This window comes from Gallinula chloropus (assembly GCF_964237585.1).
Source record: "Gallinula chloropus genome assembly, chromosome: Z".
Classification (NCBI taxonomy): Eukaryota; Metazoa; Chordata; class Aves; order Gruiformes; family Rallidae; genus Gallinula; species Gallinula chloropus.
In genome coordinates, this window is record NC_140089.1 from 89,262,100 (window position 1) to 89,284,048 (window position 21,949).

The 21,949-nt window shown below is 49.4% G+C and overlaps 1 protein-coding gene across 2 annotated transcripts in view; it reads right to left on the minus strand.

The window, feature by feature from the left end:
• The window catches only part of TCF4 (transcription factor 4), a 210,800-nt gene that overhangs the window by 39,173 nt on the left and 149,678 nt on the right, over positions 1 to 21,949 (minus strand). The gene's annotated exons all lie outside the window — the stretch shown is intronic.

The window sequence follows — 21,949 nt, forward strand, 5'->3', positions numbered from 1 at the left end:
TAAAAACCTGAAGCTCTGTGAGACCACCAAGGGAGAGTGTGTGTACGTGTGAGGAGCAAAACTCCTCCTTCCTCAGGACTTCAGGGGCTCCATCCATGTGATAAACGTTGCCAGCCTGCCAGCCCCCCTCCTGTAATTCCACACGTTTCCTCCCGCGCCCGGAGAATCGCCTTTTATTCACCCCAAAAACCCCCTTTCTCACGTGTGGTTCTTTAGTTGGGAGCGATTAAAAACCCCAACACCCCTCCCACCTCCTCAAAAATCAACTGAAATGCCCAATCTTGCAGTCCAGGCTCACTAAATGGGATTGATTATTTCCAGGGTGGTTTATTTCCCCCCCTTCGCCTCCACGGTGGGCTGGATTCCTCCGGAGCGCTTTGTTTTTGAGCGCTGGAGGTGCCTCTCTCTTCCAGATGGTCAGGAAGACTGAAGCACTGTCATCTCCTTGATGAAAATGGATACCTTCCTGCCTCCATTTTGAAGCAGGCAGCAGATCACAAAATTGGCAGAGCGCCTGCTCCGCCGCTCGCAGGTCACAGCCAAAGGGAAGGGGAGGAGAGGAGGGGGGGAAAAACCCAGCAGCAAAACACCAGGATGGGAAAAGAGGATGGTTCTCCTCCAGCCAGCATCCCCCAGCCACGGTAGGGGCAGTAAAAAGCTTCCAACTCCCCCCCCAAACCTCCTAAACCACAGAGAAACCCAGGGGTGTGTTGTCCATCCCGGCAGCGGGATGGAGCTGGGGAAGCTCCTCCCTGAGCCTCAGCGTCACCTGTGCAGCCAGAAAAGCTGCCTGGGACAGGCCTGAGGTGCCAAAGGGAAGCAAAAATCAGCTGTTTAATTATTAGCAGAGTGTTTGATGCCTCCATGGAGCTTGAGGTGGTTTTGGGGAGCTTGGGGAAACCATCTGACCAGCCGCGGGTTCAAGGAGTGAGGCCCAGGAATGCTGCAAGACGGATCCTTGGGGTGAAGCAACAGACAACACAACTCCCTGCCCAAGCCACAGTGAAGCTGACAGTGCAAGATCACAGAATCCCAGCCTGGGCTGGGTTGGGAGGGACCCCAAGGGTCCCAGAGCTCCAACCCCCTGCCACAGGCAGGGACACCAACCTCCAGCCCTGGAGCTACACAAGGTTGCCCAGGGCCCCATCCAACCTGGCCTTGAATACCCCCAGGGACGGGGCACCCACCCCCTCTCTGGGCAGCCCCTTCCAGCCCCTCAGAACTTCCCCCTAAGATCTCCTCTCCCCCTTCCCTCCTCCAGCTTCACTCCATCCCTCTTGGCATCTTGCTGGGATGAGCGCTGTGGTTTGGGTAAGGGAGAGTTGGGGGGGGGGACACCAGAGGCAAGAGGCTTCCTAAAAATCCCAGGAGAAGGGATAGGAGAGCAGTGGGGGGGCATCCAGAGAGCAGAGGTTTTCCCAAGGGAGACCCAAAGGCTGGATGGAGTTAATCCCTGAAGAGTCAAGCTGGGCAAGAAGGGAGGGGAAGAATGAAATATAGAGATATGTAAAAAAATATAGATAAAAGTGGTAATAGATAAAGCTAGAAAATAGATATTATAGGATAAAACTAGAAAATGTAACTATAAAATATAGAGGATGAAGCCTAAAATAAAAATAGGAGCTGTAAAATAAAAATAGAAGCTGCTAAGGAATGAAAAGAACAAAACCAAAACAAGGAATGAAAATAAAGCAATATGAAATAAAACCAAAGGAAATGAAATAAAAGGAATTAAAATAGAAAGCATGAAAAGGATGGAAAATGAAAGAAAATAGTAAAAATGCAAATAAATACACATTTGAAAATTAAAAATGTGAAAAATTCAAATAAATACAAATGAAAATAGTTTGAAATTAAAATAAAATAATAAATGAAAAAATAAAATAACAGGAAAGGGAAAGGGAAAGGGAAAGGGAAAGGGAAAGGGAAAGGGAAAGGGAAAGGGAAAGGGAAAAGGAAAGGGAAAAGGAAAGGGAAAAGGAAAGGGAAAAGGAAAGGGAAAAGGAAAGGGAAAAGGAAAGGGAAAAGGAAAGGGAAAAGGAAAGGGAAAAGGTGTTTGAATATATCCAGCACCCAGATCAAGCTCAATACATTGAGCAGCTCCAGGGCTGCTCTGGGCTGCACCCATGGAGCAGAGAGGGTCCCTCTCCTGGCTGGACATGCAGGTGACCTCATCACCTTGCAGATGACCTCATCACCTTGCACATGACCTCATCACCTTGCACATGACCTCATCACCTTGCACATGACCTCATCAGTGCCACGACACAGCCCAACTACCACGGTGAGAGAGGAAGAAAAACCCTCCTGTGTCCTCTGCCATCACTCCCTCTGTTTTGGGGGTGACCAGCACCGCTCCCTCCCTGTCCCAGGACAGGGACAATCCCTTGTCCTCACACCCTGCTATGACCCCACACCGCTTTCAAGGTCAGGATGGAGGTGGGGAAGGGATGGAAAGCAAAGGAGGAGAGGGCAGATGGAGGCTGGAGGTCATGAAACGATGGGGAAAAGCAGCCAAAAGAAGGGCCAGCTTAGGATGTGTCCTGGAACTGGGTTTAACTCTTCCCTGCTCGAGGCAGATTTACTCTCCCACTGAGTTTTCCAGCAGCAAAAGCCACCCCACTGAAGCAAACAAACTCAGTTGGCTGGGACAGGCTCAGTCCTGAGAATCTGGAGGTAGAAGGCAGCTTGGAAAAGAAATAACTAGATAGAAATCTCCTGTTTCCTGAAGAAGTCTCACTCTCTCCCCATCAATATTCATGATTTTCAGACTGGTACCACGGTGGGATTCTCATGTCATCACGACACTGGCAAAGAGCAACGCGTGGGAATTCCTCTCCTGTTCAAACAGGCAGGAATCTCTGTCTCCCTCTGCATCACCACGACCTCCAGGCAGCAAAGGGAGCAGAAGAGACGATGATCCAGATGAACAATATTCAAACCAGCCCCTTTTTGTCACCCATCCACACAGGAATGTCTTAAAAATCCCCCCAAAATAAAGCAAATTAATATATTATTTCATCACAGAAATGCTCTGCCTCCCCCCAAAAAATGATGCTGGATAATTTTACAGTGCTGATAACCCTCTTGGAAGAGAGATGTAATTCATCACCCTAAAGAAAACAGCCCAATAAATCGAGCCAGAGCAGTGGAAACCAAAGGGGTGAATTTTACGGCGCCGGTGGGACCGCAGACGTGGAGTAGAAGCGACAGAGAAGAGATTAGAGATGTAAAGACAACGTTCAGGTTCTTAAAAGACAGCCTGAATTTAGCAACTCCTTCTGACTCATGCTGGGAGGTTTGAAGAGCTGATGAATAATGAGCTGGGAATAAACCCAAGCCAGCCTGGAAGATGACACGATGAAAAAATTAGCACGTTGGTGCCAGTTTTGGGAGCCTGCCTGCAACTTCCAAACACCTCTTCCCTCTTCAGCCCTTCCAAAAGCTCCCTGTCCTGGGAATGCATTTCCAATCTCTCTCAAGAGTCATGGTTACTGGAGCTGATGCTGTGAGAAGGTGATGCTCAATGTCTCTGGCTGAGCCCAGCATCACTGGATGCCATGGACTGGATGGACCAGCATCCCTGGATGCTTGTGGTCCAGATGGACCACAGAGCCAACTCATGTGTCTCCTCACTTGGGGTGGGTTCCCAAATACTGTGGCCAGCTCAAAGTGGACCAGCATCCCTGGATGTCCATGGACTGGATGGACCAGTATCCCTGGATGCTCACAAGCTGGGTGGACCAGTATCCCTGGATGTTTGTGGTCCAGAGGGACCACCAACCCAGGATGCCCAGGAGCTGCGTGGACCAGTATCCCAGGATGCTCACAATGGGTGGACCAGCATCCCTGGATGTTCGTGGGTCAGATGGACCAGCATCCCTGGATGCCTACATAGGCCAGAAGGACCACCATCCATGGATGCTCATGGACCAGCATCCCTGGACATTTGCAGGCTGGAAGGACCAGCACTCTAGGATGCTCATGAGCCAGATGGGACCAGCATCCCTGGATGTTTAGGGGCCAGATGGACCAGTATCTCTGGATGTTCATGGCCCCGATGGACCCTGATGCTTGTGGGCCAGAGACACCACGTGCTCACTGCCTGCCTGTGGTGACACACCCAAACCTTGGGGAGTCCATCAAATAAAGGATACACAGCTCTGACAATGCCACCAGACATCATGGATGGGGAGGTCTCTGCTTCCCAAGTAGAGGGAGATGCCTCCAGCACGGAGGACCTGACCCACTGCAGTCTTGCCACCCGGGTGGCCAGGGGCAGCAGGCCACAGGTATTTGGGAACCCAACCAGAGCAAGGAAAGGCACGAGTTGTCTCTTCCCCTTCCACCCTGGCTCTTTTTTGGGTGCTGGCTGTGATCCCAACACTCACACCCCAAGAAGACATCAGGGAAAGGAGGGGCTGTACAACACGCTGGCGATGGAGAGCGGCGTTACTTCCCTACACGGAACAATCCAGTTCAATAGGTACACCTGGCTCCAAGGAAACATTTGTGAAGAGAATGAAGCCATCAATCAGCAGGCCAGAGGCTTGAAAATCCCCAGCAAAACTCCTTTAAAATGAAGATCTCAAGGAGAGGGTTTATTCAATTAGAAGTGCATTACGGTACAGCGAAGCCGAGCGGCTAGCAGAGCTGTCAGGAGGAATAAACCTGCTCGCTGGAACAAGCTGCTCTGCATTAGCAGATGTCAGAAGGGGGGGAAAAAGCCCCTCTTTTAAGTGAGAAGGCTTTGGAACTAGACAGGGCTCGTGGCATGAGGCTCTGTGTCACCTCTGCCTTGCTGGGACCCTTTGGCTTCCATCAACCGGACCCAACATGGGTGAGCCAAGGATGGAGCGTGGCCGTGTGGTGTTCCAGGTTCCCTGTTTCATGTTGTGCCCCAGCAAAGTTGGTTTGTTGGGGACTTTGTAGACTGGAAACTCACCATCAGAGGCGTGCTGGGATGTGAGACCCCGGGAGATGGGGGTGTGAGACCCCGGGAGATGGGGGTGTGAGACCCCGGGAGATGGGGATGTGTTGTGCTGGGATGGGAGACCCCAGGAGATGGGGATGTGAGACCCCAGGAGATGGGGATGTCTTGTGCTGGGATGTGAGACCCCAGGAGATGGGGATGTGTTGTGCTGGGATGTGAGACCCCAGGAGATGGGGATGTGTTGTGCTGGGATATGAGATCCTGGGAGCTGAGGGACTGTAAGGATGGATCTGCCCTGGGCAGCACCACGTCCCCAGCTGGAGCAGACAGAGGGAAACGCTCTCACTATTAATACTAAAAATATTAAATATTTAGAATAATAATAATAATTCTAAAAAAAATCACCATTTCTCCCTCTCCACTGCTCGAGGGATGCGGTCAGCTGCCAGCATCCCTCTGGCCAGCTCTGCCATGGGAGCAGCGCCCGCCCTGCCAAGCTGGGGATGAATTTCCCCAGTTTTTAGTCAAAAAAAAGCCCTGAAATTAATTTCAATAATAAAGAACAAGCCTGTAGTTTCATATGCGTGGGCTGACCTGCTCCAGGTTTCCAGCAGAAGGGCACTTCTCAAACCACAGGTCCTTAATCTCAGCCACATGTTGGGAGGGAGGAGGAGGAGGAGGAGGGGAATGGATGGAGGAAGAGGAGCGGGGGCGCTGATGAAAAGCGCAGCCCTGAAGAACGTTACGGAGCTGGGCTGGCAAGGGGCCGGAAGGAAAACCCACCCACCCCCCCCCCCATCCCACCCACTCACCTACCTCACCCCGCGTTTCTTCCATCAACCTGCAATCCCTGCAATCAAAACCAGCTGGCGGCTCTTCCAGATCTTTCTCCCAGGACAAACACGCCAAAGGCCTCGGGCCTGGCGTTGCCATCAAACACTAATTGAGACCATATGAGCCCTGACACGGAAAAGCACATGGAAACCCAGCCTTCCCCCCCCCCCCCCCCCCCAACCCCCTCCCAGCCTCTTCCCGCCGCCGCCCCCCGGCCCCGCGAGAGGGATGAAATTGCAGGTCCTGCTGAGCCGTTAAGTGCACGGTGCGCCGTGGAAAACAAGTGTCTGGAGCCAGGGCAGCCACCTGTACGGCACGTCGCCCCCGCCGCCGCGCCGCGCCGGCCCGGGGGGCTCGCCGGGGTTAGCGGAGGAGGTGGGTCGGCGCAGCGGGGAGCGAGCGCAGGTGCGAGGCTGGGCGCACAAGCGCGTCCCGCCACCCCCTTGTGTTGGATCTTCCAGCCACCACCTTGTGTTGGGTCTTCCCCCACCATCCCCTCTGTGCTGGGTCTTCCAGCCACCACCTTGTGTTGGGTCTTCACCCACCATCCCCTCTGTGCTGGATCCTCCAGCCACCACCTTGTGTTGGGTCTTCACCCACCACCCCCTCTGTGCTGGATCCTCCAGCCACCACCTTGTGTTGGGTCTTCACCCACCATCCCCTCTGCGTTGGGTCTTCACCCACCATCCCCTCTGCGTTGGGTCTTCACCCACCATCCCCTCTGTGTTGGGTCTTCCACCCACCATCCCCTCTGTGTTGGGTCTTCCACCCACCACCTTGTGTTGGGTCTTCACCCACCATCCCCTCTGTGTTGGGTCTTCCACCCATCACCCCCTCTGCCTCGGGTCTTCCACCCGCCATCCCCTCAGCGTCGTGTTTTCCACCCGCCACAGCCTTTGACTGGTGACGCTTCTCCAGGTGCACCCAAGGCCCAGGAGACTCATCAACCATAACCTCCTGTGCCAAAACATCTCCTGGTGAAGGTTTTGCACCATGGATGGATGGATGGATGGATGGGCACCCTGCACCAGGCTCCCATTCTGTGCCCCCCAGTGCACATAAAGCCTCCCGCAACGCCGCCGCCGCCACACCAGCCTCTCCTCTTGAGCAGGACCACGCAAAGACTAACGTCAACTTGAAAGCCACCACGAAGCACCAGCTGTATGAAATGAACTGCTGAAACCTGGACCCAAGCACCCATCTCCCAAGCACCCATTTCCCAAGCACCCGCTGTCCTGCTCCCAGCGGGAATCTCCGTTCACACAAGGAGCATCCCTATGCTCAGCACACCATAAACATCAGGGGGGAGGGGGGGGGGTTGGGAGGGGGGAGTTGTTTTCCCCCCAACCTCCCCCCCCCCCTTTATCCCACCCTATATGATCCTCTAATCCCACAGATCCTGTCCAATCCAAATGTTTTCCAGATGGGACTGCTGAAGGCTGCAGCTTGTGAACGCCCAAAGTTAAAAAGGGGTCAACTAAATGAAGAGGAAAAAACAAACCCCAAAACAACCCAAAAAAAGGAAGAAAAAATCCCACCATGATGTCATTTCTCTGCACAACAACATAAATAGACCCAGAGATTTTCTATCCAGGGCTCTGATTCCTTCCTGCCATTTGGTTTCACCCTGGAGAGTTACCAAGAGGTGATGCCACCAGCCCCAGATGGGTGAAGAACTGTGGATGAATTCTGCTCTGACTGGGAATGGTTTTTATGGGATGCTGGGCAATTGGGATGCAGAGCTCACCAAATGGCCCTCCAAAGAGCAACTGTTTCCAAAAGGAGGGGAGGAAAGGGGAAAGGAAAGGGGAGGAAAGGGGAAAGGAAAGGGGAGGAAAGGGGAAAGGAAAGGGGAGGAAAGGGGAAAGGAAAGGGGAGGAAAGGGGAAAGGAAAGGGAAGGAAGCTCTGCTGGGGAGTGCTAGGGATAGCAGTACTGCTGTTTGGGATGAAGGCTGATGGAGCATCCCTGGGAAATCAGTTCTAAATAGCTCTGTTACTGGCTAGGATGCAAATCCTCCTGTCAGACACCTCCAACCCATCCCTGCTCCAGCAGAGAGGTGGATGCACCCCCTACAAGCCCCCCACAGCCGGGATTTCACCAGGTGCTCCACATAAACCAGGCAACTCCAGGATAGCTGGATGCTCAACCAACTCAAGTGGAAACCAGAGCTTCAGCCGCGAGCGGAAAGGAGCCCAGACCTCCCCTTCCTGTGGTCTGAGTTTTAGGAAAAGGCGGGTCCTGGTCTGAACCCAGTGCCTCAGACCTGTCTGGGGGTGATGAATACTGAGCTGTGCCCTCCACGGAAACAGCTTCATCTCCAGGAAGGACAGGGAAAGGGGGTGACAGCGGTTTCAGGTGCCGCGACACAAGAAAAACAACGAGGAAAGAAAATGTTTGCTTTTTCTGTCAGCAGAGATGTCAGTACCCATTAATAAATCTATCTGCTCAATCTACTCTTATTCATGTGGGACATCACCAAGTTAAAGTAAAATAAATTAGCTTTAATTAAATGGAATTGTCGTCTTCCTCCTGCTATCAGCCCCAATTATTACATCCTAATCAGCCCTTTTGGGAGAAGGCATGAGGGAAGGCTGAAAGGCACATTTACTATAAACAATTTCTCTCTCTGTCAAGAGATGGAAATTTTATTTTAATTATTGTTTAGGACTCTTGATTTTTTTTTTTTACACCCAGTTTCTGATGAAAGGGATTTCCAAGTTGAAAACCTCCATCATTCAAAAAGAGAAAGAAATCCGATGGTGTCATCGCCGCCGAGCAATTTCCTACAATGAAAGCCCAGAGCAAGGCAGAAGCAGCTTGGAAATATGGAAGTCATTTGTTTTAACTTCTTTTATTATCATTTCCAGCAGGATATTTACCTTCTCTAAAGATTTTTCAATTGAAAAGCTCAGGCAAATCCATTAGGTTGGAGGAGAAGGGATGGTGGGAGCGAGCGGATGCCCGACCGGGGCTGTGATGATTTAACCTCTGCCTGTGCAACGACGCTGGGCTTAAATAAATACATTCAAAGCCTTCCAACTTCGTTTTCTTGGGGGATGAATTACTCTTTGAGAAGGAGGAGGAGGAGGTTTTGAGCCTCTTTGATTAATACTGAGAGTATCAGGACCGTGCGAACGTGAACGGGTTCAACGCGACCACGGGAAATTCAGGTCGACTGGCAGATTGAAGCTGGGCTGAGGGTGACTCAAACCTCCTCAAACCTCAAAACTCCATCGTGTGAAGATGGGTGGATTTGAATCAGAAAGAAAAAGGGGAGAAAAAACCACCCCAATAAACCATATTTCAATTCATATTATCGCTCTAACCCCGCGCCGCCCCCGCCCTAATCCAGATCACAGCCCGGGCTGCGGTGCAGCTGTATTTGAGAAGTGGAGTTTGTCAGTGTTTAAAAAGCTCTCTGAATGAAGGGTCCTCTCGGGGTCTGATTCTCAAACACGCTCCAGAGTTGTGTTTTCCCCATCACCACGACTGCATGTAAATGAAGCACTTGTGCCCGCGACTACTCCGCCGCGCTCGCGGCTCCGTAAACCCCTTTGTACGCAGCCTGGCTGTGCAGTCACTGGAATTGTGCACACAAATTACACACACACACACACACACACACACACACAGAAAAAACACCCCAACCCAACCTGATCCTTTCTTAGGAGCATGAATGGTGTCACACACTCAAGACACCCGATGTCGCGGTTCAAACCCAACGCTGACTCAACCGGCCCGAGAGCGCGTCGATGGGAACCGGTGAGGTTATCGATGGGAAACTTTACCCAAGGATGAGGAAAACTTCACAACCAACCATAAAAAAAATCCCCTCAACTCCCAAACTCTGTTTTCCTCCAGAGTTCAGCTGGTAAATGAGCTTAATACTGAGTTATAAGAACAGCGCGGCGGAAACGACCGCGTTTAAAGGACGGGGACTGATAAATAAATAACAGGCTGAAAATCTCAGCCTGCTCATCAGAAAACTCACCCTCCTCTGAAAACATCCTTTAAACACCAGCGCCGGGGGCCGCGGGCCGGCCCGACGGAGCGTTTAACGAAGCCGGGTGCTTAACGGTGACTTTTAGCGCTACCCGAGTGTTTTCACCCTTATTTTGGGTTCAATCTTACCGTTGAGATGCCTGAACTATGACACAGGCAAGGAAAGAACCCAACCCCAACCCCAGAACCCACCAGATTTGCAGAGGACACGTTCTTCCCATCGTGTGAACCTTTCTCGAGCGGTACCATCCACTTAACGGGAACCTCTTGAGATGTAATGATTAAAATAAAGCCCCCTCCCCAAAATTGACCACTGATGCTTTGAGCTTTTCCTTTAGTTCTCACTGCTGTGATCCCCAGAAGTTAAAGCCTCGCTGCTCTAACTAAATCTAAGGTCCTGTAAGGGTTTTAAACCCACATTCTTCTTGTTTGCTGGTCGAACGCGGAGCCCCCCCGCTCCCAAAACCATGCTCCCAGCAAGTGCTGCCTAATTATGAATCCAGATCTACGTTAGATCCCAAGGAAATTATGTACCAGAGAGAAACTAGATTATGAGGAGAGATAGAACAAGGAGGAATCAGTGGATCTTGATTAATGAAGGGGACTTTTTTCCTACTGGAAAAACAACCCCCTGTACTTTTTTGGGGTGGAGCAGTGTTTTCATTTAACGCCGCTTTGAATTGCCGCCTCCTGAAGTTAAGGAAAGGGAAGGAGGAGGGGAGAGGGGGGGAAAGGGAAAGAAAAAGAGGGGTGGGGGGAATAGAAAGAAACCACAGCTATACAAGGCCGCTGACTTCTTATAAAAGAACCAGTTTTAAACTTGTTTACACTCCGGCTTCCAAATGAATTCAAGATGGTGGCTAGTTAAAGAAAGGGAGCCCATGCCAAGGAGTTTGATCAAAGAACGTCAATTCAACAATGTTCAGTTTTAATTGACCGCTAATTAAGCTACATTAGTCAAAAGAAAAGTCTCTATCACTTCTGAGTGAGGAAGAAAAGGATTCGGTTAACCCCGTCCTCGCTCTCCTCTGGCTGGCGGAGAGGGAAGCGGCTTCTCCAGTGTCAGCCTTGGGATGGTTTCCAGTATTAATAAGCCAAAAATAATTGTTCAAAGTAGGGAAAATAATTAAATCAACCTCAGAGTGGGAGAAGGGCGAGTTTTCCCAGCATATCCCTCCTTCTGTGTTCTCCTCCAGTGAGGAATAGCCAACCAGGAGTGCTGCACCAACCGGGGTGGCAGCGGGATGTCCGTACGTCCGAGATTTATATCCCCACACCTTTCACTTTGAGCATGGAAAAGCAAAGCTCTCCACAAAGGTCCCCTGTGACTGGAAAACTTGGCACTGAACCACAAGGACACCGCGAGGACCCTTCGAGCCGTCGCTCCGTACGCGGCTCCGGCTGGAGGATGGCGATGGGGACTGGAAAAGCTGGCTGCAAATTCGTTAGGGAATGAAATACTGGGGTTTTGATTTAATTCCTGTGCCTTCTTAATGAAGGAGATAAACTAAAGGACCCAAAGAGACGCCAACATGAGTGGGAAGGCTGGACATGGCCAGCGCCAAGACAGCACAGGGACAGGCCACATCGCTTTCACGAAGCACCCGGAGTCGCCGGCGCTTTAGCCAGGAGAGGCTTGGAGGAGCCCAAGGCTAGGAGAGGACTTGGGGTGCCAGAGAGGACACCAGCAGGGCTTTGCTGCCCCGCGGCGTCGCAGCGCTCTTCGGTGAGGGCTCCACTCAGCCTCAACCTGCCTTGTGGGTTTTGGCAAGGAAAGGCTTCATTTCATTTCATGGCATTTAATGAGCACCAGCATTGGGGGGTTTTTTAATGTCCCAAACTCTCATTAAGATGCACTTGTTTTTGTGATGCTCTATGAACCCAAAATATGAATGCAAATTGGCAGTTCTAAGTTTAAAGTGGGATTTGCATAACAGGAACCGAACGCCGGGGCGAGCTGGAAACGAGAGCGCCCGACGCAAATGCCTCTTCACGCTGCAATTACTGCAAGGGGAAAGGAAAAACACCCCCACACACCAAAAAAAAAAAACAAACCCCACTAAAATGTTGGTTTGTGCACCAGCATGTGCTCCAGGATGGAGCATCTGCCAGTCTGTGCCACCGCTACCGCCCAACGCCCAGCCCCACCAGGCAAAGGAGTCCTGAGAAGATTCAGTGCTCACCAGAGCGGAGAAATTTTCCCCAACTAGGGATGTGTGGAGCTAACTATGGACTCTCTGAACTCAAAATCTCAAGAGGTGTTTGAACCCACTGCTCCTGGCTGCACTGAATGATGGGTTGGTAGTGGGGAGCCACCAGCCAAGCTGAAGGGGTTCCTCTGCTAATAAAGCTGCGGTCACCAGTATCTCAGCGGTCAGGAACCAGACTTGGCACTCTTGGCACTGAGGGATCTCCAAAAAAGACCCCTTCTCTGTGTCTCCACCATGAGTGCTACTCAGCAAACCACTTACTCCCCATCCATTAGCAAATGGGCATCATCAGACCGAAGGACATCTCCGTTGTGGCATCGGCACCGGAATAAATCCTTAAGAGCTTCCCTTGCTTGGCTTCAACACAAAGAGGAGAGGGCAAAGGCCAGGAAGGGAGTGGAAGGGTTAAATTCCCTCTGATGGCTGCCGTCCTCTCCCCACTCAGGGACACAAGGCATCCCAGCAAGTCCCAAATCCTTCATGGTGGAAGTATTCCCAGCTTCCCACCCGCGTGCCGGTAACCACAAACGCACCCAAGTCTCTACTGACAGCTCCTGTCTCTTTTTGTACAAGGAAGAGTCTTGGGATCTCCTCCAGCATCAATAATATCCCACCTCAATCTCAAAAAAGGCAGATTTAGGTTGGATATGAGGGAAAAGTTCTTCATTCTGAAGGTGGTGGATCACTGGAACAGGTTGTCCAGGTGGTGGAGGCCCCATCCCTAGAGATATTCAAGGTCAGGCTTGCTGGGGCTCTGAGCAACCTGCTCTAGTGAAGATGTCCCTGCTCACTGCAGGGACTAGCTGGCCTTGGAAGGTCCCTTCCAACCCAACACATTCTGTGATTTGATGATTTCCAGTATGAGCTTATGGAATCTCATCTACATTTTACTGGGGATTAAAAACAACAACAAATTTCAACAAAACTTCCCTTTCCACCCAGGCCAGCTTGACATAAATACCCAGCACCTTCTAAAGCAGCACTGGGGGGACCAGGACATCAGGTTGGACATCATAGATGGACATCAAGAGTGTGAGCCCCCAGTATGTTCAAACCCCCACTGAAGTTGGGTGTCGCTGTGGGCTCTTCCTACATTCACCTTCCCCCCAAGTATCTCCCAGTTGGGAACCACAGTGCTTCAAAAACATTTATAATCTGATTTTAAACAAGAAAAAACCCAAACCCACCACAGCTGCTGCAGTGCTGGACCCAGGCTGGGACCCACAGGGCCCACCATGTCCCCCCCACTGGCTCTCCGTGCGCTACGTGGGGCGGGCACAGGAACTGGAACCGCTGTGATTTCCTCTCAGATGGAATCCAGAGCTACAGCCACAGCGAGGAGGGGTTAAAGTGGTGTCATTTTATAGGAGCTTTCCACATCCCCCCCCCCCCCAACCTTTTCTTTAGGCATGAAAAATAGTCTGGGCTATAAATAAGACACCAAAAGCAAATTACCATCCTAGGAGTTAATAGCAGAGCAAATTAAAGACCTCGCTCTAGATCTTCTCAACATCCCCGACCACAAGCCCAGCGCGGCGGCGGGTCCCGGCGTGCAGCGGGAGCAGCACAACTGATCTGACAGCCCCACTTCCACGGAGCCACGTGTGTGGTTCAGGCAATGAGGGGGGATTAGCAGAACCAGGCTTCTGCCTGAAGCTCTCAGCACAGAGCCCTCTCCACACAGGGGGGATTTTATGGTCCCCTACAAGGTGCCCTCCCTTGGCTGAATCCACAGCCCTCCGTCGCGAGGCAGGGTCGTTAACCAGGGGAGATGATGCTCCTCAGGAATGAGGAAGGGGTGGGAGATATTTACTTTAGCTGATTTAACCTACAGTCCTTTAGAGGCACCAAATCTGAAATTCTCCAGTGTGGTGGTGGTGTCGGTCACCTTTCTGGTTAGAGGCAGCTTCCCCCTCTAACACACCTGCTGCTGGTGTGAGAATGGGTGGGGAGGGAAAAATGAGACCAAAAGGATGAAAATAATGAAAGAAATGAAAAAATCCACCCCAAACATCCCAATAGATGGGGGCTATTGGCTACTGGGACCCGTCACCTCATGTCCGAGGGGACCGGCAACCTTGCGGCCAAGGGGACCAGTCACCCCATTGTCCAAACGGACTGGTCACCTCACTTCTGAGAGGACCAGTAACCACACATCCAAGGGGACCAGTGATCTTGCATCCAAGAGGACCAGTTGCCCATTGTCTAAGGAGACTGGTCACTTCACATCTGAAAGGACCAGTAACCTCATGTCTGTCCAAGGGGACCAGTAACCTTGCATCCAAGGGGACCGGTCATCTCGCAGCCAAGGGGACCAGTTGACCCATGCCCAAGGAGACTGGTTACCTCCCATCTGAGAGGACCAGTCACCTCCCATCTGAGAGGACCAGTCACCTCCCATCTGAACTCTGCCTGAAGTCGATGAGCACAAAAGCACCGTATGTCAGCGATAAACCACCGAAACCACCACGTGCTTCGCTTCAGCGGTGGGGAACAGTTCAGGAAATACTAAATTGGGAAGTCAAGACACCAAAACCATCCAAAATCCAAGTTTCCCATCCCAGCAGCTGCCATCACCCTGGGCCCAAACTGCTGTGCCGACTGCGGACACGAGGGGTTTAGCAGGCAAGGATGAAACCAGCAAGGAGGATGTTTGGGTTTAGGGTTATTCCCCCTCCCTGCACCATGGCCAAAGAGTATTTTTAATTTCTTTAGTCTGGAAATAGAGTTAATTGTGTAAAACCAGAATAATGAGGGAGGCTGCAAAGTTGGGGGGGGTAAGAGAGACGCGATACACGTCAGGTGCTCTGGAGTCAGAGGAATCCCGATCCCTCTGTACCTCCCAATCTGTAATTGTCTGAGCGCTGCAACCACCCACCACTTAAAAGACACCGATAGCTTAATCATTCCTTCTCCCACTCTTCCAGTCTACCTGGTTTGGGGGAGGATGGGGAGGGATGAGCAGCTCCCAGCGATGGAGATTAGAGGAAGCAGGGAGTGCAGTAGGAAGTATCCAGCTAAAATGCAGCAGGAGGGGGGGAAGAAAGGAGAATTACATCAGTCCTGGAGGTGGGCGGCACAGCCTGGCTGAGGGAAGCCCCGTGGCTGACAATGGGCTCCCCCACCCCAGCATCTCTGGGGAGGGGCTTCCAGCAGGCTTGGGGATTGGGTGGGGGGCAAAAAAACCCCTTGAACAACTCAGTGTATCCCAAATTTTAGCAGTTTTAGCCTTGCCAAGCCAGGCTTCTCACAATATAATTCCTGCTAAAAGCACATTGTGTGCCCTGAGCACCCCTTCCCTGAGCATCCCTTCCACGAGCATCCCTTCCCTGAGCATCCTTTCCCTGAGCATCCCATCCCTGAGCATCCCATCCCTGAGCATCCCTTCCCTGAGCATCCCTTCCCTGAGCATCCCATTCCCTAGCATCCCTTCCCTGAGCATCCCATCCCTGAGCATCCCTTCCCTGAGCATCCCATTCCCTAGCATCCTTTCCTTGAGCATCCCTTCCCCGAGCATCCTTTCCCTGAGCATCCCTTCCCCTGACAGCAAGGGTGGGTGACAGGGAAAAGCAAACCCACACATTAAATACACCCATGGTCCCTTCCATCACCCTGGGTAGCCTGAGGAAGCGGCCACCATCCCAATAAACAGGTGCAGCACCAATAATCATAATAATTAATAAAAAAGAATAAAATTAATAAGTATCAAAGAAATAGCAAGTAACGAACTCATAAGGAAATAATGCTTATATATGATAATAAACTATAACAATAAGCTGGGCAATCAATTTTTCCCCCTCTCATTTGTGAGTTTGGCTCAGCAGCCTGCAAATATTTCTGCAATTTCTAATTAAGAGTCAATAAAATAACGAAGGGGGGGCAGATCTCCCCTTTTTTGAATCGTTCGATGGAACGCACGTGATCGTTTGCACCGCCGCTGCACGTCACGGGTTGAAATAGGCACGACTGGGTTGGTTTATTCATTAGGAAGGAGGAATTGGGGGATTTTTAAAGAATTATTTGTTAAAAAAGGAGGAATTTTGGATTTTTAAAAAATTATTTGTTAAAAAAAGGAAAAATTTGGGATTTTTAGAAAACTGTTTGTTAAAAAAAGGAGGAATTTGGCTTTTTAAAAATTATTTATTAAAACAAGGAGGAAATTTGGCTTTTAAAAAATTATTTACTACTTTTATTTTATTTAATTTCTTTTAATTATTTCTTTAAAAAAAAGGTTAAAATAAAGGGTAAATAAACTTAAACCCCTTTCCATGTGGGATGAGGGTTTTGTGTGCTGTCTCTACCAGGAGATACTCTGGATTTCAGGCTTGGGGTAGGGGGGTGAAAAAGAAAAGAAACCCAATGTATAGAGCTAATAGTGGAATTTAATAAGGCTGATTCACCAGCTGCTGGCTCAACTCTTTTAAGTGCAGTTCTGAAAGGGCACTTAGTGAGCACGGAGCTATTTTTAAAGCGGGGAGATTTGCTTGGCAGGGCGGACATCCCCTTTGTCAGGGGGGCTGCGGCCGGCGGCGCCCGCGCCGCGCTTCTCCCCCTCGCCTCTGCGGAGGTGAAAAAGCCAAATCAGCCCTTGGCTGGGCTTAATCCCACCCCCCTTTTTGGTTTCTCTTAAGCTGGGGAGGGGGGTTTTCCTCATTTGTGGGGTGGTTACGACGGCAGCAGATGTCCAACCACCATCCCCGCGCGGCCGCGCCAATTACCAGCCCCGCGCCCCCACCCCTGCGCCGGGGCTGCAGCGCTCTCCCCATCACCATGGGATGACAGGTTTTGTCACCCTTAAATCACCATCAGCACCCAACTCAATTCTTCCCCTTCTCTGGGTGCCCAGAGCCTTCGTCTCTTCATCTGCTTTTCATCACCGAGAGCTCAGGCCGCGGCTTAGAGAGCGATTTGATCCCGCGCACGTGAGCTCTCACTCCCGTGCAGGCACCTAATAAAGCTCTGCAGGTGGATGAAATTTCCTCTGAGCAAACTTTAAGGAGAGGGGTTTTATGCTTTTTCTATTGTTTTTTGTAAATATTTACACATATATTAAATGTTTCTATATTAAAAAGTACTATTAATTTCATCACTAAGACCCTTATAGGGAAAATAAATCACAGCTCTGCTATGGTACCATACACAACGCATCCAAACACGCTCCCAGATTGAGATTCTCCTGCATTCCAGTTTTAAAAGTGCAAAGTTTAAATCATCTATGGCTTGAGGGGGGAAAAACAACCCCCCAACAACCTGAGAGCATCTAAAGCTGGAGCTGCCCCATAGGAAACCAGCCAGTCCTGCACCACCCCAAAGGCCAAATCCCTCCACACCAAAGGGCTGATTCTGCTCTTCCAGGAGCTGATTCCCAAGTTTAAAAGCCCCTTTTGAGTTCTGCTGGAGGAGTATTTTCTTAGGAGAAATGGAACAAGGAAAAAAAAGGAAGGGGGGGAGTTGTTTTACCCTCTGAAAAAAAAAAAACCCACCCCAAAAAACTCTCCTCTGAGCAAAGAGAAATTGAGAGAAGCCAAAATCCACCCTGAATTTTTTATTTTTTGGGGAATAAAAGAAGTTTTCCAGGGAAATCTCTAATTTTTGGCTGTGGGATACCAACACCAAGCTGGATGGGAAATATTTAGGAGGTACCTGCTTAGGTTTGAGCACGTTGCTCTTCCCACCGACCCTCTGGGGACTGAGGGAAACTTTTTAATGAGCTGGAGGATTTCTCCACTGTAGAAGAAAAACCCCCCAACCCCAATATAAAGGGAGTCAACGGAGCGCGAGATCGGTTCTGACGCGACCGTCTCGATGCTTAATCCTTTGATTAACCAAACAAGGCTGGAACACAAACACTTTGGAGAGGAAAACACTGCCAGCGTGAGTTAAATCCAGCTTCTTGCTCCACACGAGCGAGGAAAAAGCGCCGGGAGGGCTGGGGAAATTGGGAGCAGGTATCTTGTGCTGGGAGCAAAGAGGGGTTTTTTTGTCCCCCCAGAGGATTTAGCAATGTCTAAAGGGGCTGGGTTGATCAATAGCTGAGCTGTGGGTACCTTTCCCACCGCCCTGTCAGGCTGCAAAGTTCAGAGGCTGCTTAAAAAATGAAAAAGAATTCAAATTTCCACCTAAAAATTAGAATTTAAAAAAATCTCCTCACTGCACCAGTAAGAGAGTATGATAAAACCAGTAAGAAAACTGGCCAACAGAAGTTATTAAAAAAAAAATACTATTCCCTTTCCCAAATCAATTCCCTGGGTCAAAGAACAAGGATCCCACGTCTCCGAAACACCGCGGCGGTTTTACAGTGAAGCGAGCGTAATGCAAACCAGATTTACCCCGCGACAGGAAACAAACAATTCTTCTGCACAATTTCCTGTAGATCAGTTGGAAAGGTATTTAAAGGCTGCACCAGCCATCAGATCTTTTGTTAACCCCCCCAAAACACCAACGTGTGTCGTCCCCCCCCCCCAACAAGGCAGCTCGGCACAGGCGCTGTTAGATGTCGACACCCCGGCATCGTTTGCCCCGTCGCGCATCCATCCGGAACCAAATCATATCAAAATTCTATTTAGACTATTTTTTTAGGGGGGAATTAAAGCAACAACCACCAAAAAAACCCCCCCTCCAAACCCTCAACCCCCCCCAAATCCAAGCTAACCCCCCCACCCACTAAGGATTGTCCCTGCTGGCACAGATGAAGAGGTGAAGTTCGCTTCCCATCAGCATATGCAAAGCATATTTCAAGCTAAAAATCCAACCTCATATCCTGCAGTGAATCCCCAAGCATATTTCAAACTAAGAATCCAACCTAACATCCTGCAATGAATCCTCAAGCTTTACTAATCCCCCTCTCTGTTTTAACAAACCCCGGCTTTGCTTCCGTTTCCCCCGCGTACGCCGCGCGGCCGGAGCCATCGGACCTGCCGTGAGTAAATTAAATTGAAGCATAAAGGTATCACAAAGGTATATTCCAGCCCCCACCACCTCCTTGCTTCCCCTCATCCTGCTTAAAACCAGCTCTCTGCTTATTTCCATGAGGGTTCGGATCAATTTAGCTGTGGGAAACGCATCCCCGCCGACGCTCTCGCGGCGCACGCAGATATATCTAACTACGTAGTGGTGGTTGTGATTCAGGGGATTTGGGGGTCTTGGTACTGGATCTGGAGCCTGCATGAGGGTATTAATATTGGGAAAATATCCAGAAATACTGAGGAAAAAACCCTCCCTTCTGGCTGTTTTGGCTCCTGAGAACGGAGCCGACCGGCCACATATGGATTTCAAATCAGGAAGCCGCGTACGTGGATGCAATTTGATGGGGGAGTTGTAAATTTTGGGTTACTCTCTTCCCAACCCCCCCCCCCCCCAAAATAAATCCAGCCCAAAATATAAAGTATCCTGGAAATTTTGCTAATAAATAATTCTCCTATATAGTTCTTAACTTGGGTGCCAGCACGTTATCCCCCCACCACCACCTCAAAGCCGAACCATCCCGCTGCGTTAACGCCGCTTCGGCCCGGAAGGATGCTGGGCACCAGGGTTTCCCAGTTCACATTTCAAGATCCTTTCCCTCCTCAGGGCTCCTCAAAGCCAAAGTTTCCCAGAGCGCCGCCAAGCCCGTGCCATTCACAACTCCTCACTTGTCATTATTAAGCGCGGGACATGGAATTATTACGCTCGTTGGCCCAGCCCTATTAGCAGGAACGATACCGCCGAGCATTCATCTTCAGCAAGGAACTTTATGGAGTTGAAAAGCTTTAGAAAGAAGAACAGCAGACAGAATGTAAACAGGAAAAACTCATTAGCATCTACTTTTTTTTTCCTCCTCCTCCTCTTTTTTTTTGGGGGGGGGGGGGTTGGTGGTGGTGGGGGAATGGAAGGGGGATTTGATGACTTGACAAATAACTATTGCAAAACAACCGGTTCCAGAGATGGGTTGAAGCTTGTTAGGCTGAAGCAAAAAGAGCAATTACAATAATTATAGGTTTTCCCTATATGATTTAACACATGCGCATGGTGGGAGCTGATGATGCCATCTGAAGATACCATTAAAAGAAAATTTCACCACTTTTTTTCGTCCTTTCAGTTTCATTTGGGTTAATCTTTTCTTTATGGTCTGGAAATCTCTCCTCTACAACCAAATAATACTTTATTAAAGCTCCCAGCGAGACGCGATGGGGAAGGAACAATCCCAACAAGGGGATGGAGGGAGTAACCCCGCATCCGTCCCCTTTTTGGGTACCACTTGAGTCCTAAACATCCCCTGAGCAACGAGGAGGAAGGGGGGGGGGGAAAAACCAAGAAGGAAATTCAAATCAAAGCATCTCCTGGTGTTTCATCCCTTCCAACGTTAATCCTGGAGTTTAGCAAATTCCTTTGGTTCAAAAAAAGTCCTTCTTGTTGTTTTTTAAGGTTATTTTAGGAAAAAAGCTGTGACACCCCCCCCACCCAGAGCCCAAAGTGTCTGTGTTTCCCCATCCTCCTCGTTAGGATTTGGCAGCGTCGCTGGGAAAGGTTTTCTAAAGCCTCTGGCGCACGAGACGGCGGCGGGGAAAGGGCTCCTTCCCGACCAGCATCGGTGAACAGTCCAAGGCAAAAAGCGCTCCCCATGGAGAGAGCTCTCCTAAAACGCCCTCTGAGCAGGGAGGGGAGTGGAGGGAGGGGGTAGGAACCAAGAAAATCACATAAAATTAAAATGTGCTGGGAAAATCTGGAATTTCTGGAGGTTTGAGGGGTTTTTTCTGGGTTTTTAATGGTTTTGGTGTGTTTTTACCAAACCTCGTTCCTCCTCCCGCAGCGACTCGGACTTGGGAAGGAGTTTGGTCTTTTTAATTTTTGTTGATGGCCTTTTGTTTATTCCCAAGGAAGAGCTGCTTCCTTCCGCCGCGCCGGCTCGCGGTTCAGGGAGTTCAACTCGAATTTAAACAAGTAATTGATTTGTCACTGGGAGAGGAAGGGGGGAGAGGAGGGGGGAAAAAAAAATATAAGAGGGGGAAAAAAAAAATATAAGAGGGGGGAAAAAAAAATATAAGAGGGGGGAAAAATAAATATAAGAGGGGAGAAAAATAAATATAAGAGGGGAGAAAAATAAATATAAGAGGGGGGAAAAATAAATATAAGAGGGGGGAAAAATAAATATAAGAGGGGGAAAAAATAATGTAAGAGGGGGAAAAAATAATGTAAGAGGGGGAAAAAATAAATATAAGAGGGGGGAAAAAATAAATATAAGAGGGGGGAAAAAATAAATATAAGAGGGGGGAAAAAATAATATAAGAGGGGGAAAAATAATATAAGAGGGGGAAAAATAATGTAAGAGGGGGAAAAAATAATGTAAGAGGGGGAAAAAATAATGTAAGAGGGGGAAAAAATAATGTAAGAGGGGGAAAAAATTATGTAAGAGGGGGAAAAATAATATAAGAGGGGGAAAAATAATATAAGAGGGGGAAAAATAATATAAGAGGGGGAAAAATAATATAAGGGGGAAAAATAAATATAAGAGGGGAAAAAATAAATATAAGAGGGGAAAAAAATAAATATAAGAGGGGAAAAAATAAATATAAGGGGGGAAAAATAAATATAAGGGGGGAAAAATAAATATAAGGGGGGAAAAATAAATATAAGGGGGAAAAATAATGTAAGGGGGAAAAATAATGTAAGGGGGAAAAATAATATGAGGGGGGAAAAATATAAGGGGGGAAAAAATATAAGGGGGGAAAAAATATAAGGGGGGAAAAAATATAAGGGGGGAAAAAATATAAGGGGGGAAAAAATATAAGGGGGGAAAAAATATAAGGGGGAAAATAATATAAGGGGGGGAAATAATATAAGGGGGGGAAATAATATAAGGGGGGGAAATAATATAAGGGGGGGAAATAATATAAGGGGGGGAAAATATAAGGGGGGGAAAATATAAGGGGGGGAAAATAATATAAGGGGGGGAAAATAATATAAGGGGGGAAATAATATAAGTGTTGTGG